Source organism: Ambystoma mexicanum, chromosome 3p (assembly GCF_040938575.1).
Source record: "Ambystoma mexicanum isolate Mex_15411 chromosome 3p, UKY_AmexF1_1, whole genome shotgun sequence".
NCBI classification, from domain to species: Eukaryota; Metazoa; Chordata; class Amphibia; order Caudata; family Ambystomatidae; genus Ambystoma; species Ambystoma mexicanum.
In genome coordinates, this window is record NC_090925.1 from 417,267,247 (window position 1) to 417,283,917 (window position 16,671).

Consider the following 16,671-nt stretch of genomic DNA (forward strand, 5'->3'; position numbering starts at 1 on the left):
TTAGACTTGGAATAAGGAGAATAAAGAATCGGGTGGAAGATGTGCAGATGGAAGAAAAATAAGATGAAGATGCAACTAAATGGGCATGGGCAGAGGGCAGGGACCAAGGACATGTCGTAGGGTGGGAGGAAGAAGAAAATGCATATACATAATAAAATGTTGCATGTGGAAGGAACAGTAGAAAATGGGCTGGTGGGTTCCCTCAAGGAATTTACAATTGTTCTAAATAATCTCTCCCGATTCTCTTGTTGGCTGAAATCACTTGTTGTGCATGTTATTTTAATATTTAATTGGGAAACAGGGGTGGGAACCAGACAGTAGCGAACAAAGTTATTGTTTTCAGATATGTACACACAAAGTTTAAAAGAGGGCGAAACATATGCAATGGTCTTTTGACAGAAAATAATTACATGTATATCTTAGATTAGGGGAATACAATATGGCTGAAGACACTGTTGATTCTTTAGAATTGTGAATTTGTATAATACCTCCCATGTTGAGCATTACATTGAGGAGGGTGACTGAGATAGGGATGCTTAGGTATACTGCATATGGGAGAGGGTGGACACTGTGTGTAGTGGTCGAATATTGAACGCTGGTCAAATATCGACCAGAGGGGGGAAATGTATAGGGAATGCCAATTCCTCCTCCCTCAACTGAGTATAGATAACATGATAGGCAGAGCAAAGGGTTCTATTATTGCAGAAATCAGGATTATAGTGCCTTCATTTAAGGTAAAACGTGCATATGGCACTGCACATATTTGGGTTAGGATGACCCAGAAATTGAAAGATTCTTTAAATATCACACACATACCATAAGTGTATAAAGATATATCATGAATAAGGGATACAAAGTGAGAGATGCTTAAATAAACACATAATAGCTCCCTGAAGAATTAATAGTGTTAGACAAAAATATATTTCAAAATGAATAACTCAAGTACAAAATGGTGTCCAGTTCTATGCCAGGTGTGAAAAACTATGACTCATGCTAAGAGTTTTCAGACAAGCATCATAGGCTGATACATTAGAGATAGTCTTTGGCAGCGTCTCTCAGTTAGATAATTGGGTTTGTTAGATTAAAAATGGAACTTGGCAGGAAAAGCGGACACAATTAATGATGAAGCCAGATAAAGCAAGGGAAACTTGGATACATTTATATATGAGAAGGGCACAATGTGCTTCTTGCATAACATTTTGAGAGACCATCTGTATTATTTGGTACCATATAATAGAGTTTATCTATTTCCCCATAGTAAAAGGCACTAACTAACTTGGCAGGACCTTAAAAATCAGATAAAGAGTAGACATTGATGTGATGAAGATGTTTTTGGCAGACGTTGAGAACTGTCATAAATGTGTACAGCCAAGTCTAAAATAAGCTTATAAGTTTTGTGCATCAGAGAAAGGTGTCGACGCCAGCTATGCTAATTTGGGCTTGGTGTACATCTGATAAGCCATCCAATGATATTTAAGGGATGTCTTTTCTTTGACTAAGAGGACCTATCAGAAGCATAATCTGACCAAGATAGTCATTTGCGTAAGGATGTTGCATCATCCAAATAGCCTATATAAGCAGGTTGAAGGCAAAATGTTTTTGAGTGTTTTCCAGAGCTTATCTTGTAACTACAATTAATAACGACTGCTGAGAAAACTCCTGGGCACCTGATTTTCTCTTGTCTCTCTCTCTGAGGAATGTTCATGAATGCCTGGTGTTTGATGGAGGATGGGTCAAGGGCCTTCAGTTTAAGGTGATTGTAGTGTAAGCAAGTAAGGTGAATGATTGTAGGGGAAAACTAAGAAACTGGTAAGGGATAAAAAGGGGTATTCCTTGTGTGGTCATTTTGTGTCGCACATTAGGCGTTGGTGTTATTCTTGGTAGAATTATGTTGGGTAAATTGGGCTGGAGTATGGAGACTGCGGGAAACTAAGTGTGACATGCTCAATTCTTGACCTACAGAGGGGACCTATGATAAGGGGATATTGGAAAACATACATACTTTTTTTAACTGAAAGGCACCAGGACTCAAAGTTAGAGAAGCAATTAAACATGTTAGAGATATGGAGGATGTATTATAAAGGTGGGCGGGCCCATAATGTTAAAGACTCAGAGGAAGAGCCGAAAAAGGAGGCTGCAGGAATTCCTTCCACACCGCCCCATATGGGTGCTATCCTTTATTGCCCGTAGAAGAGTGCATAGACCCTGAATTCGAACCTCCATTTTCTTCAGTGGCCACTCCAGTGGTTGCAAGACAAATACAGGCAGTGCCTCCATCACCTACAATTCCTAGAAAATTGAATATTGAGGAAAGTGGGAAGATGACTCCTTCAATGTTTAAGGCTAAAGAAATGTTGAGAACGTAGAATGGGAGAAGAATAACTCTGCAGACTGCAAGATTAGCAGAGAGATTATGGATGGAGGAATGAGAGAGAGAGTGAGGCTGGCAGTAAAAAGAGGAGATGAAGGGTTGAGAATGAGTGCAAAAGAGGAGACTGGGCCTTTTATCACTAGGCCAGAGGATAGGCTGTGAATGGCAGTAAAAGCACAGGAGTGGAAACATTGGAAGCACTGAGGCTAGCATAGGTAGAGGTAGTGCTGTTACGACAGCAGAGAAATGAAAAGCGGAAAGAAGTGAATAGACAGGCAGAGAACGTAGAGGAAGGAAGGTGGAGGCATGGACAAGTTCTTGTTAGGTTGGATGAATCAATTATCAGAGAGGTCAATGTAGACCTGGAGAACAGAGGTACTGCTATGGGTACAGATCGAGATTGAGAACGGGAGCTGGCACCCTACAGTAGTGCTGAGTATCCTTCCATGCCTGTAGAAGTGTCAGGGGAAGTGATAACAGGAATAGGAGATGAACGGTAATGGGATTTGGATAGTGAGCAGGGAGAGCAGGGTGTAGCAGCCACACCTCCTGCTCCAGTAGCAGCGACAGAGAGTATACCATGGAATTGTAGGATGCGCCATGGTACTTGCATGGCCATAGTAAGTAGTAGGGGAGAGATGGGGGAAGCCCTAGTAAAAGCAGGTGTAACTCATTTTCTGTTGCTCCAGAAGGGTCTGGGAAAGGCACATTATGTACCATGGTCACACATGGATTGGAATAATTTGATTAAGACACTCCCTTGCTCACTGCAGGGGTAGGGAAGTGGATTCATGCATTAGAGAAACACACTGTCAGTGTCATGGTGGCCATAGCAGATATGAAAAGCTTATTCATGGCCGTAATGGGGAAATGGTCAGAAAAGCTTTGGAGGGGAGCGGGGCATCAAGGACATCAGTTGCATACAAATGCCCATGATGGAGCAGCTTTTAATAATTGCAAGGTGGAGGTATGGAGGGGCCCTGTGGATTATGTATTCCGATATGCCTGATATAAATTCTATTCCAGCTAAAACGATGAAATTGGATGATGATCCTGCCTCCCACATCCAGTTAATTCAGGAGATGTGGAGGGCAGAGACAGGAGCTAGGGGGGACAGGAATGATGGAGACCAAGTGTTGGCTGGAAATTCAGGCACATATTGTGCATTTTTGTAAAAGGAGGCAAGAGAAGGAAAAGGAGAGCATAAAACAGGCACACAAGGCAAAGGCCAAGATTTTTTCAGAAAAAGCCAGTGAAAATCTTTTTGGAAGGAACAGTGACTACCATCTCCATGGAGAGACATCAGGGACAACAGGGACATGGTGAGTCGGGTATGACACAAGGTAGGATGGATGGTTATGCACCTGGTCCAAAGCAAATGAGACGGTGTCCAAGGGGTAGAGGAGGATGTTCACGAGGAAGTGGGTCATTCTGTGGCCTTAGGGAAATGCCCCGGGTTTAACGGATCAATGGGAAATAATTATGGAGGCTTGTATGGGATTCAGTGTTGGTTGTGCAGAAGGATGCGACACATGTCACCAGATTGTCGGAGCGGACCACAGTGTTTTGACGAGCGAGCTCAGCAAATGCAGCCCGCAACCATGCCATTTGCCCCAGGTTCTGTGCAATTGCAGCAGCTGCAGGTTGAACAGAACCCAGCGACTAGGGCTACACAGACCTATGTGATTGAGCCGACCATGCCAGCACAGGCATCAGTAAAAACATGGGAGAAAAATCCATTACCCCAAGGAAGGTCACTCATTACACTGGAGCAGGTGTTTTTGGAGAGAATACTTTCTCGCTTCTCGGTGCTAATATGTACCAAAAGTAGGACAGCCCACAAGGATCTCCAATGTGTCCAGTCCTGTTTGTTACCACTGATCTGGAAGAGGATAGGTGTACCGGTAGGAGACCAAACGTTTTCATTCATGGTCGATAATGGGCTACAAAATCTTGAATCGAGGAAGGTGAATTTGCCATGTCAGGCAAAATGATGGACACACAGGGAGTCTCTGGGGATATCCTGTCGGTTCCTTACACTGAATATCTCCGTATTAAGGTAGGTACACAACATATATCTGCTCCTTTTTTGTATTGCACAGACACCTGGGAAAATCTCTTGGGCAGAGATCTCCTGAGTAAGCTCCACATGTCGATTGCTTCACAGAGGAAGGTATAATATACTTGACTCCAGGCTTGTATCTGGTAAGAGAAGCAGCACGTAAGCATGCATAGTGTAGTGACAGTGCGATAAGGGGGGGGTGCCTGTACATTCAACTTTGTTTCTTTATGGGGTAATAGATGTGTTGAGTTGGGACCCAGGAATCAGAGATCAGACATGGTGGGTACTGATTGAGTTTTTGTTTCACCTGTTGTGCCACAGGAGGTAACACCAGGCACCATTGTTATGATTCTCATAGAAGCAGTAGTTATCAAGAAGAACATGGTGGTTCGCTCAGGCACTGATGAGGAAGGTGGAGAGTGTCGCACAGTTCTGTGCATCAGTCAGACCTTATATCTAAGGGACATGTGCAACAATCAATAGTTTGAATACACAGAAGACATAGAAGAGATAGTTTTTGAGATTGGGGTGTCTTGCCAGATAGCGATAGAGTAAAAGGACATACCACAGATCATGCTCATTGTCAGAAATACATCGTCATATTGGAAGGAGGTTTTGGTAAAGGTGGCGGACCATTTATAGACTAGCAACCCTCATGATGTGGGGCTGCTAAAGAGTGTTGAAGTAGTGCAAATAAAATTGAAACCTGGTGCGATATTACCACTGGTTAAGCAGTACCCCATGACTAGAGAGGCAGATGAGGGAGTTTATAAAACCAGTATGGCATTTTTGAAGCAAGGGATAATACAACCCTCTGTGTCCCCGTGAAGAAGGCGAAGGGGTCCAGTTGGAGGATGGTTCAGAATGTGAGCCCCCTCAATAATATTGCTGAAGCAGAATTTCTGGTGGTTCCAAATCCTGCTACCATTCTATGTAATATCCCTACTGCGTCAACCCACTTCACAGTGATTGATTTGAAGAACCCCTAACACCCTAATTCTCAGTACCTCACAGCGTTTACATATCGTGGTCAGAGAATCGAGCACACAAGGTTGCCCCAGGGGTACTCTGAGTCTCCAAGTGTTTTCAACAGGGTGGTTCAAATGGATTTGTGGAATTTACATGTGTCCAGTATATTAATCCAATACATGGATGATTTGCTAGTCTGTAGCACTTCAGAGGAGCATTGTCGAGGAGATTCAATAATGCTCCAACCCTGCTTGCGGAGAATGGGTACACATTAGACAAAGAAAAATTACAGTACTGCCAGGAAAAGGTAGTATATTTCAGGGGCAAGTGATATCGCTCACAGGAAGGAAGGTAATGCCAGAGAGAGCCACCACAGTTCAAAATATGTTGTCAGACAGCCACAGTGACACAAATGCAGCAGTGTTTGGAACTCTGGAACTATTGTGATCTTGGATCTTTGACTACACTAGTTACTTGAGTCTGTTACTGCAGAGACTTAAGGAAGCACAGAAGGTGAAGGGTCAGATAGAATGGTCTGCTGAAATTGAGACTTGCTTTCAGGAACTCAATGCTACGATGAGCAATGCTTTTGTCTTGGCAACCCCGAATTACAAGAAAACATTTGAGTTATTTTGTCACTCTAATGGGCAGTTGATGACAGCAGTCCTGACCCAGAAAATATTGCTGGCTATAAAACTTTAGCATACTATAGTCGACTCCTAGACCCAGTGATAAATGACAGTTTCTTTGTGAGCAATGCTTAGTGGCAGCAGATTTTGCAATTGAAAAGTCTCCAACTATTACAATGGGTTGCCCGGTGGCATTGTACGTGGAGCATGCAGTCTTTGCAATCTTGGAAGAATCCAAGTCAACCTTGACCACCCAAAGAGTGTCTGGTATGAGATTATTCTATGAAATGCATCTATACATCCCTTTCGGTGTCACCTAGACAATACAGCGATATTTGTAGCCGAGCCAGTGAAACCTGATGACATTGTGCACAATTGTGTAACATATGAAGGAGTGAAGGAGATGAGTAAGAGAGGACAAGTGTTAAGGAGGATGCTTTGGAGAAAAGTGATGTACTTTTTGTTGATGGGTCCTCAATAATTAATCAGGACACTGTTGAGAGGCATACATGTGCAGTTGTTGTTGGTCTTGTGGATGGTGAATACCAGGCCAGAATGAAGAAATGATTGCCTTTGCATTACTCCATGCAAGTGGCGGAACTAGTGGCACTTAGAGAGGCGCTAGAAATGAGTAAGGGGAAGATGGTCACTGTTTATTTTGACTCTGCATATGTAACCTCCACTGTGCATTCAGGGTAATCAACGTGGCAGAGAAGAGGGTTTAGGAGATCTGACAGGACCCCTGTCCAGCATGCTGTGCTCCTATCCAGACTAATTGAAGCATTAATCCTGTCCACAGAAGTAGGCATCATAAAATGCACTGCGCATACTAATCATACTAACTCAACAGCCCTTGGAAATGATTCTGCAGTCAGGGCGGCGAAAGAAGCTGCAAATTTGCCACTTACAGATTCCCAGAAAATGGAGACTGTCTCCCCGGAGGTACAGTTGCCAGCTCCATACACTGCAGTCCTGTTGATTCAAATCATAGAAATGCAAGGAAAAGCACCTAAAGAGGAACAGAAGCTTTGGGCAAAAAGAGGATGTGCCCTCTCACCCACTGATATGTTGTAGAGACCGGAGCTGACCGGGTAAGTAGTAATGTGTGTAGAACTGCTACTTTTGGCTCTGGAGCAACTACACTACCCGTCGAACACTTCTTAAAGACAAATTGCAGCAGAGCTCCAGGCGGAATGGTTTATATCAAACGTTTGGGAACAGATTTGTGGGAAACTGTATTGTTTGTAAGGAATTAAATCCTGGAAAAATGATGAAGTTAGTTAGTGAGGGGTCTATTGCCTTGGCCCTCAGTGCCTTTTTGGGAACTCTATATAGACTCTGTAGGTTGCTTGTGAGATGCAACAATTACTGATACCTTATTGTTATAGTTTGTCCTTTTTCCTGGTGGCTTGAGGTTGGTCTGATACTAAGTCTGCAGCAAAAGTTCTGGTGAGGTAGATATTTACACAGTGGGGAATTTGTGAGGTCTTGAAGTCTGACAATGGAACCCACCTTTTGAATGCCTTGTTCCCAGAAATCACTTTGCTCTTGGGAACCAAGCATAGGTTGTGTTTGGTGGACCATCAACAGGCCAAAAAAAGAAATAGCTAAATGGGGTTCTTATGGTCTGGTTGTCTAAGATGTGCAGTGATTTAAGTAAACCATGGTTGCACTGCCTTCCTTTTCTGTTGTTTTATCAGAGGGATCAGTGATGGAAAGAGCACTAGCTCAGCCCTCACGAGATCATGACGGGGTGTAGATTACACAAACTGCTCTCAACTGCACACACTTCATCAGATGCACATAAGACCGCAGAGGTCCTGGGTGAGAAGTTTGGAGAGTACCTTAGGGCTTTAACAAAAAGTGTCAGAATTATATCTTCCCAGGTTGTGTCTTCTCATCAACAGCCTACAGGAGGAAGCAGCAAAGAATCTGACGATCTGCGCAAATAACTACTGCTCCCCACCGACTGGATTTTTGCCTGCACCTTGGTAAGATGCTGGAATGAGGAGCATTTCCATGGGCTGTACCATATTGTGACCAATGTGGAGATGATGGTAGGGTTTTTCCCTTGAGAAGATTGTCTTACAGAGCAAGAATTTGGTTTATTAGTTAAAGTATTACCTTAAGGGGGGAATGTAGTGGTGGTCATGAAAGGTCCTAATGATGAAGAGGGATTCACATTGTGCGTGCCATAATTGTGACTGGAGGTGCGGAAAAGTCAATGCAAGGTTGCAATTTTATATATCTATCCAATGTTGTTAAATGTGAATGGGATGTGTAACTTTAAGTGTTACATTTTGTTCAAGGTGATACATATTAGATTTGTACCTGCTTAAGGTAAATGCCAAAATCGCCAAATGAAAAATAAATACGGTTCAAATATGATGTTCTTTGAAGTGCCTAGAAGCTGGGCAACAAGAGGTTTCATAATGCGCATGCGAGGAAGGGGACTTTTCATGTAGAACTCATGTGAAGAAAACATGATAGTTATTAAACATGCATGCACACTGATATAAATACACAGGGAATTTATAAATCTACATGTAATCTTCTTTTTTTTATAAATGGATTAAACTTGGCAGTTAGTGTTTCGTGAGGTGAATTTTAAGTGACTTGGAGAAATTGGTTTTGCAGGATTTCAGAGGCCATAAGAGAGGTAAATTAGTAACTACGACCTTAGCAGATGGTCAGACAACAAACCGGTCAAGGTTTTTATGACCTGGTAGTATCGCAAAGGCAGATTCATGGGGGTTTGCAGACGCATCCGAACATTTGCTTTTGACCAACAAAAAACCTGGAGTGAAGGATGCCTGAGGCCAGGGTAGACCAATGCTCCCTGTGTTTCAATTGGTTTCAGGATGTGCCATGTATGCTGAATTGGTAGTCGTTAGATTAGAATTTTTTCAATGACGCCAGTGAGCCAGGGTGGGTGAGATGGTTATCGACATTTCTAAGGAAACCTGTTTATACTGCCCTTCCTCATGTTGTTTGAAGTATTCATACAAACCATATGCAGTTACGTTTAGGGTTAAAAGGTTTCAGACCAGCTGGGACCTGTAATTCATTTTGTTTATATGTGAATGTATAACTGTATGATGACATCATGACCTGCCATAGACCAATCCTAAAAAGAGGTGTGTACTACACATGAGGTGAAGATGGTAGTTAAGATAACTGCCACCAATGAGAATGGGGAATTGGAGAAAGATGGGATTTCTTTGTATACGTTTTAACCAATTACGTGTGGAGTGTGATTTGTAATCAAATATATTGGAGTGTTTTAACTGTTGCAAAAATGTATATAATGTGCCAACTTGTGTGGTCCAGGAAGACTTTGGTTAGTTTTGCTCCAAAGGGTCATCTAGCTCCTCTAGTCAGTTTGTACAATAAACTTGCTTTATGGACAAACATGCACTGGCTTCTTAAGATGTGGGCCTACTCTGAGTTAAGGTGATTGGAGGTCCACCCCTACAGGGGACTAGTGTAGCTCCTTGATGATGAGGGTGATGTGGTCACATTTTCGTAGTCCTGTGTCAAAGCATGTTGCGTCATGCTGAATGGCTTTCAGAGGGGCCAGGTGGCATCTGGGTCTCCTGTAAGTAGTGCTTTGCCACCGTCCAAATGCAGAATGACCAGCACTTGTGCAACTCTTTTGTGCCCGCAGCTGTTATGCTGATATCTGTAGTAGAGAGCATGCAATTAATAATTTTGTGACCACATTAAGAGCTCTCAAATCGTCACATGGCATGAGAGCGAGAGTAGCTGGAAAACTACAGAGTACTCTACATCAGGACAGAAACTAGGTGGCTGTAGGTAATGTGCAGGGTTATCAGTGATTTCTGGGATGGGTGAAGAGAGCACTGGGTTAGGGGTAGCCCCAGAACAACTGTTCACCACAATGTTTCCAAATATCGGTATCCCCTATATATGCTATCTACCTGTATCCCCATTTATATCTGTATCCCTTATATACCTGTATCCATCCTGTCGCTATATATCTCTATGTCACTATGTATGTCCCCAATGTCCTGCTCACATGCCTGATCTCAGGCGCTTATACTGATAGCCACCATATCACACCACTACGCCTACTCTCTACTATACACCATCATTTAAGCAGAACACAGCTATACCCCTGTTAATTCGGCCTAGATGTTCACATACGAACACGACTCCATGATCACCTCATCACCCTAATAAAACGCGGGCTAGCTGAGCATATTCTGGTTAGCTGTTTGCATAGGCGTACCTCAGGCCTAACAAAGCCAGAACTCAGTCTAGGTGTCCACCCACCAGACTGAACACATCCAACTGATTTCCTCAGCACCACACCTATCACTATGAAGCAGCTATCACCCAACAACTACACCAGCTGCACACATATCCAGTGCACCCACGCACCCTATGACACTCTCTCTATCTACTGACTTGAACTACGGTTACTGAGGGCGTTCAACCTACCAGCGCTTTGAGATCATACCAATGATACATAAGGTGCTGTCCAGTCAAATGGTTGAATATATTTGATCGAATGACAAATTGGTCGAATCAATTTGGTCGAAAAAAAAAAGGTCGATTGTTTTTTTGGGGACCCCCCAAAAAAAAAAAAGAAATTCAACCATTTTTTCGACCAAATTGATTCGACCATATTGTAATTCGATCAAATGCATTTGACCAAATGTCTGGTAACCACATAAGGTGCTATACAAATGCCAAGTAACATAACATAACAGATGAACATTTATCCCACTAGTAGCACCTTTTTGCCTGAAATAGAGTGCTGCGAAAGGTATCTTTTTTTATTACGTGCTTAATACCAGAGACAAGTCTCTAAGAGCGGGGCCAGGATTTGAACCTGTGTTGCTCTGTGTTGTCTTGCTTCCAAGACAAACGTGTTGCTTCTGTAGATGATGCATTCGTAATCTGGACGAGGAGTGAAACCAACCTGTTTCAATTCATAGAATTAATAAACAATGGATCCACATCTATGCTTCCGAAATACAAATGGCACGCAATTTAGCAATTTTGTAGACTTGGAAATGACTGGCAAAAGAGATAGCCAAAAGATGAAAGTGTTCACAAAACCCAAGAACCGCAAAGCTCTGTTATGTTTTGTGAGCTTCCACCCCACAGCTTTGCATGAAAATGTACCCCACGGATAGTTCTTATGATATAGTATGAACAGCACCACCCTATGAAATATAACATTAAGGCACCGATGCTGGGCCACGGATGGCGCAAATGTGGCTATCCATCAAGGATTGTGAAGGACGCTAGTTAACATCTAGAAACAATCTTAGAGAAAGTCTTCTAGAATGCCATACTGAGACTAAAGAATGTTACATTACTTCAAAGTTTTCTGAAAAATTGAACAATACTAGATATGTGTGAGAAAGAGTTGAATATACCTCTCTTTTCATTAATACATGCCTCTATTATTATCAATGAAGTGGCGGATATGATTACATGTCCACTCCAAGACACAAAGACTTGTGGAACCTATCTGAGGTGACTGGACATGGTTCTACATGGTTCCAACGTGTTCATTTTAACATTGAGTCAAAGTTTGAGTCAGTTTAGAGCATGACATATTTCATTTTTATTTGTTACAGGTCCCCCAACACCCACTTCTTTACACCTAAAAGCCCAAACTATTGCATTGAAGTACCGTTAGGAGGGAGATGGGATCTGAGGAGGAACACACAGCTTGTGGGTGTTGTTTGGTTATTCACCTACCCATTAACTGCCCGTGGCCATGCTAATTCTTATGGCTATTCGCACCCACTACCAGCCCATCCCAGCTAAAAACACTTCCTTCTGGGATCTCTTTGAGCTATCATTATCAAGCAATAACATTAATCTTTGGCCTGCCAGTGTTCTTTCTAAACAGTGTTCAGAGGGCTAATGGCATAATTGCAGTTGTATGTGCCTTACTTGTGCAATAAACATTCTTTAACCAAGTGTGCCTCAGCCACTTTATTTATAAGTAGTACGCATGTACCTTTCACTGAATGCCTATTATAAGCAAACACTGGATAATCCAACAGTTTGGGATTTTGTATTAGGCATTTTCGAGGTACTGCTATCATATGCCCAGGTACTTACACCTTTGCCCATCTGTCACCATATTATGGCCAGTTGGTACGATTATGACAATGCCTGGCAAATGCCCTCATGCCTACACAGACGCTAAAACTGTTGGCTTTGCCAATGCTTGTTTGACAGGCTATCAGACTTGTTCTGAATGATTATAATGTCAGAAGAGTCTACATGTAGGATTTTTTAAAAGAGATTAGTCAAGTTTTGCTTTTGGAAGGCAGGCTGTCATCCAAGCTTTCCTTGTACGCACCTAAAACGTGGTTGATTTTCAGTCTTTCGTGGTAAGATTGGAGAATGGATTTGATGCTGCCAGGCAGTGAGGCTGATGCCAAAGCACCGTTGCCACTGCACATGACTCTATAGGAGCACGGTATACAACAAAACTAGAAAGATGGGGTCAAGGGCTATAGAGAAAAGGTTGTTGAACATTAGAAGGTAAGTTCCACCTGAACCATGCAGGTATCCCTCAATGCCACATAAAAACAAAACAGAGCAAAGTCAGAAAAGCAGAAACACTACAGAGATTACCCGAGCACTGACATTTGAAGGAAAGAAACAGTGCTGCAAACGCCACCTTACTTGTTTAGGTCCAGCCTCCCAAAGTAACCAATGGCAGAAAAGAAACCAAAAGACTTGCTAGAGGCGGACCATACATATGAATCTAAATGTAGTAAACCACTGTGAGTATACATGTAAAGAAACGTGCCGAGACCATGAGATCGCGAGATGCGTAGCGGGGCAGCAAAATCCCATAGCCCAACCGAGGGAACCAACACTGCCCTCTACCTGTCCAAGAAAGAACTGGCACCCAGTTCCGGTCTGGTAACAACGGAACCGGTGAGCTTGCTGGTACTGTTGTTACCGGACCGGCAAACTACGAGTTCTGCTTGCGGGTGCCTTCCTGCCCGCTAGGTCTGACTAGGCGGGCGTACCAGCACCCGCAAGCACAGCATGTCAGATGCACCGGCGTGCATCCAACCTCCCCATTTATATTGAGCCCTATGGGAAGGGGGAGCATTTTTTTCTGCCGCCTGCGAATGGGCCATCACCGGGTCCGGCAGGGCCATAATGACCCGGTAATTGCCTATTCAAGGGTGGCGGGAAAAAAATAATACCGCAGCAGCCGTGCCGGTATTTACTGCCACGGCTACCGCCAGGGTCATAATGACCCCCAATGCATCCTCAGAGATCCAGATAAGGATATGGCACCTGACAGCTTTAGCATCCCTAACTGTGATGAAACACGCTACACTGAAAGATTTCTTCCTACATAAACATCAGGTAAGCTATTCACCATTGTTGGAAAAAAAGGTTATTATTAATTTAGCACTCTGCCAAGAGAACGGTCGGACAGGAGATGAAAATATTGTCAGTTGGCTGTAAATCACCTGATGAAGAACCAGTAGCCCAAAACGTATTTCTGCACTTAAACGAGTAAAGTCTCCTTCAATATGGTTGGAAAAGAACATTTAAAATGTTTTGGAAGCAATATTGCACCTAGCCAAAATGTAAGCAGCCATTGATAATGTGTTCTCTGTTCGTTTAAATATTTTGAGCTCATCGAAGCCAAATAATTCAAAGCTTTGTACAGGATGGTTTAGTGGCAAAGACATTTGAAGGGCTAAACTTATAGGAAGATGTTTTTCAGAAACTGGTAAAAAGAAAACACTACATTTCCACCATGCTTATACGAATGATGGTAATGAGAAGCACACATGGCATGGCACGTGAGTGCTGAGAAACGGTCATCAAGTGCACACAGTAACCAATCCACCAGATAAAACTGACAACCACACGCCCGACAGGAATCAAGAGTGGCGTAGACTTGCCAGGAATTATCCCTTTAAAATACATTGGGCCTCATTACGAGGCGGGCGGAATGGGTTTAACGGCACCGTTAATGGTGTCGGTGCCATTAAACGCATTCCGCCCTATTACCAGGTTCCCTTGTGGGACTCGGAAAGGACGTCTGGTCAGACCAGACATCCTTTCCGGGTCCCGTGAGGGGACCAGGGAGCTAACAACGGGCCCGTCATTAACGGGCCCGTTGTTAGCTCCCTCCCCATCCCCATTGAGCCCAATGGAGCTCGAATGGGGATCAACTTTTACCGGGTCCATGGAATGGGCAATTACTGGGTCCGCCAAGGTCAGCATGACCCGGTAATTGCCCATTCCATGGGCCCAGTAAAAAATAATTATCAGCTGCAGCCGTGCCCTTAAGAAGGGCACGGCTACTGCCGGCCTCGTAATGAGACCCATTATCTCCAAACAGGCGCTCCTTGAAAAAAATCATGAAGAAAGACTCAAGAGCCATTTGCTGGGAATTAAACAACAAAAATCACCAACAGATAGTTCTACAATCCAGTGGAGTGAGCGAGGGGTACTTGGTGGACCACTTTTCAAATAAATATAATGCAGACTCAATATCACTAGAAGATCCTTTAAACTAGCACATAAATCCTATATCCTTCAATTTTCACCATCTCAACATTGAGATAATAATCAGCAAATTAAAAAACACCAGAGCTCGTGGCCCAGATTGAATAACTAATGGTGTATTCAAGGACAGCCCTATTCTTTGGGCAGATATCTTATTCCACTTGTTTAAACACATAACAACCAATATTAAATGCCCAACGTCATGGACAGAATCAATACTGGTCCCAATCTATAAGAAGGGAAATCGTGCAGAACCTTCTTGTTACCATCTGATTTCCCTCCTAGATAACTCATCAAAGATCTTTTCTAATTTGGTACTTAGAGATCGGAGGGTCTGGGAAAAATAGAATATTCTTCTAAGCCCCTTACAAACTGGGTACAGACAGGTTGTCGGCACAATTATCAGCGGCTTAACTCTGAAAGCATGCCTATCCGATGTGGGAGTCGACTCGGGGCGCACCCTATATGTGGGGGCTGTGCATTTAAACCTCTGCTTTTGATAACATAGATATCTCTAAGCTTTGATCAAAATTGAGGAAATGTGAGATTGATCCTTCTTTGTTAGCACTAACATGTCTCCTGTATTCGAATAATTCTACAAGAATCAGACTCAACACTACAAGCAAATTATTTAGAGCAATATCAGTAAATAAAGGCATAAGGCAGGGATGTGTTTTAGCATTCACTCTTTAACTTTTACCTAGCCAACCTGTGGGAGTCTAGTAAAGAGTGGGGAGATACATACCAAACTTGTCAGGGCTAAAATTAAGATGCATAGCTTTTGCGGATGATATCCTTTTAATGGATTATACTCCAGTAGGACTGCAGCACGAAATTGTACAGGCTTCACAAATATCTAGAGGAAAACTCTTTTCAAATAAACACAGCAAAATCCTACATAATGGTGAGCTCCACTAAAATATACATGGGAACTAAACAACACCCCAATCAAACAAGTTGATTCTGTAAGATATCTTGGCTACAAGATATCAGTAAAAAAACAGGCTGATGTGGACAAGGCCCAAACAGATGAAACAACAGCCTCATCCCTGACTTTGTTGAAAAGGGTAAAAAGCAAATTATGTGCCTATTCGGCATTACCGTTAATAGAGTTTTACAGAGTGAAGATCTCACCAATCGTTCTCTATGGGTGCGAACTCATGAATATTTTGAACAGGCAGTTCTTTGATATTCAGGAAGGAAAAAACCTAAAAGAAGTATTGAGGCTCCCAGACTCCACACCTATAAGCATAATAAGACTGGAATTGGGTTCAACATCTTCGTGGGCCCAGTATATAATTGGAACTATTTTAACACTCAATAGCATAGCAAAATCATACCATAATTCCTTGGGGTTCCACTAAAATATTCTAATAAAGCAAAATATCAATCCTTATTTAAAGACGTAAAAAGAAAAAGTGATAGCTTTTCTATAATGATTGATCTTGATGGCTCTGAGTCTGAAACAACCTTAAAGAATAAAATCAAAAGGAGCGACAAATCGATGACTTGTTGAATATGAGTAATTTAAAACTTTATGAAGATAAGGAACTAATGTACATCCTGCTGCCCAAATTAAGATCCTATTTAAACACATTTCCTAGTTCCCACTAGTGCCCTATGTTTCTGAGCCATAGTATAAGGCATCTTCAACGGTTCATCCACTCATCCTCCATGTTATTGTCAAACGATTTGTGGCATTGTCTTATGACTACTTCACAACTGTCACTACTGTTATCTTCAGTAAAGAGGTTGATTGAGATTTTTTCAGCCATTGATAAGGTCACTGAACAAGGCATCATGGACTGGGCAATGGTCAGTCAAGTTCTGTACAGTACTGCAAAAAGGAATGAATATCATCTACCCTATTTTAGTTGTTATGTTAAAAACTCTATGTGACGCTGTGGAATGTGGAAATTGGAACTAGGGCATCTGGATTAGGTTCATAGTTTTGGTTAAAAGGATAATCTGTAATGAACACATTGGTACGAGAATTTTAAAATGTTTTTCATTTTGGTGTAAAATGTACAATTTGTCTAAAAATACACAACAAATAAAAAATAAACAATTAACCCATTAAATCAACACTGGATGGAGTA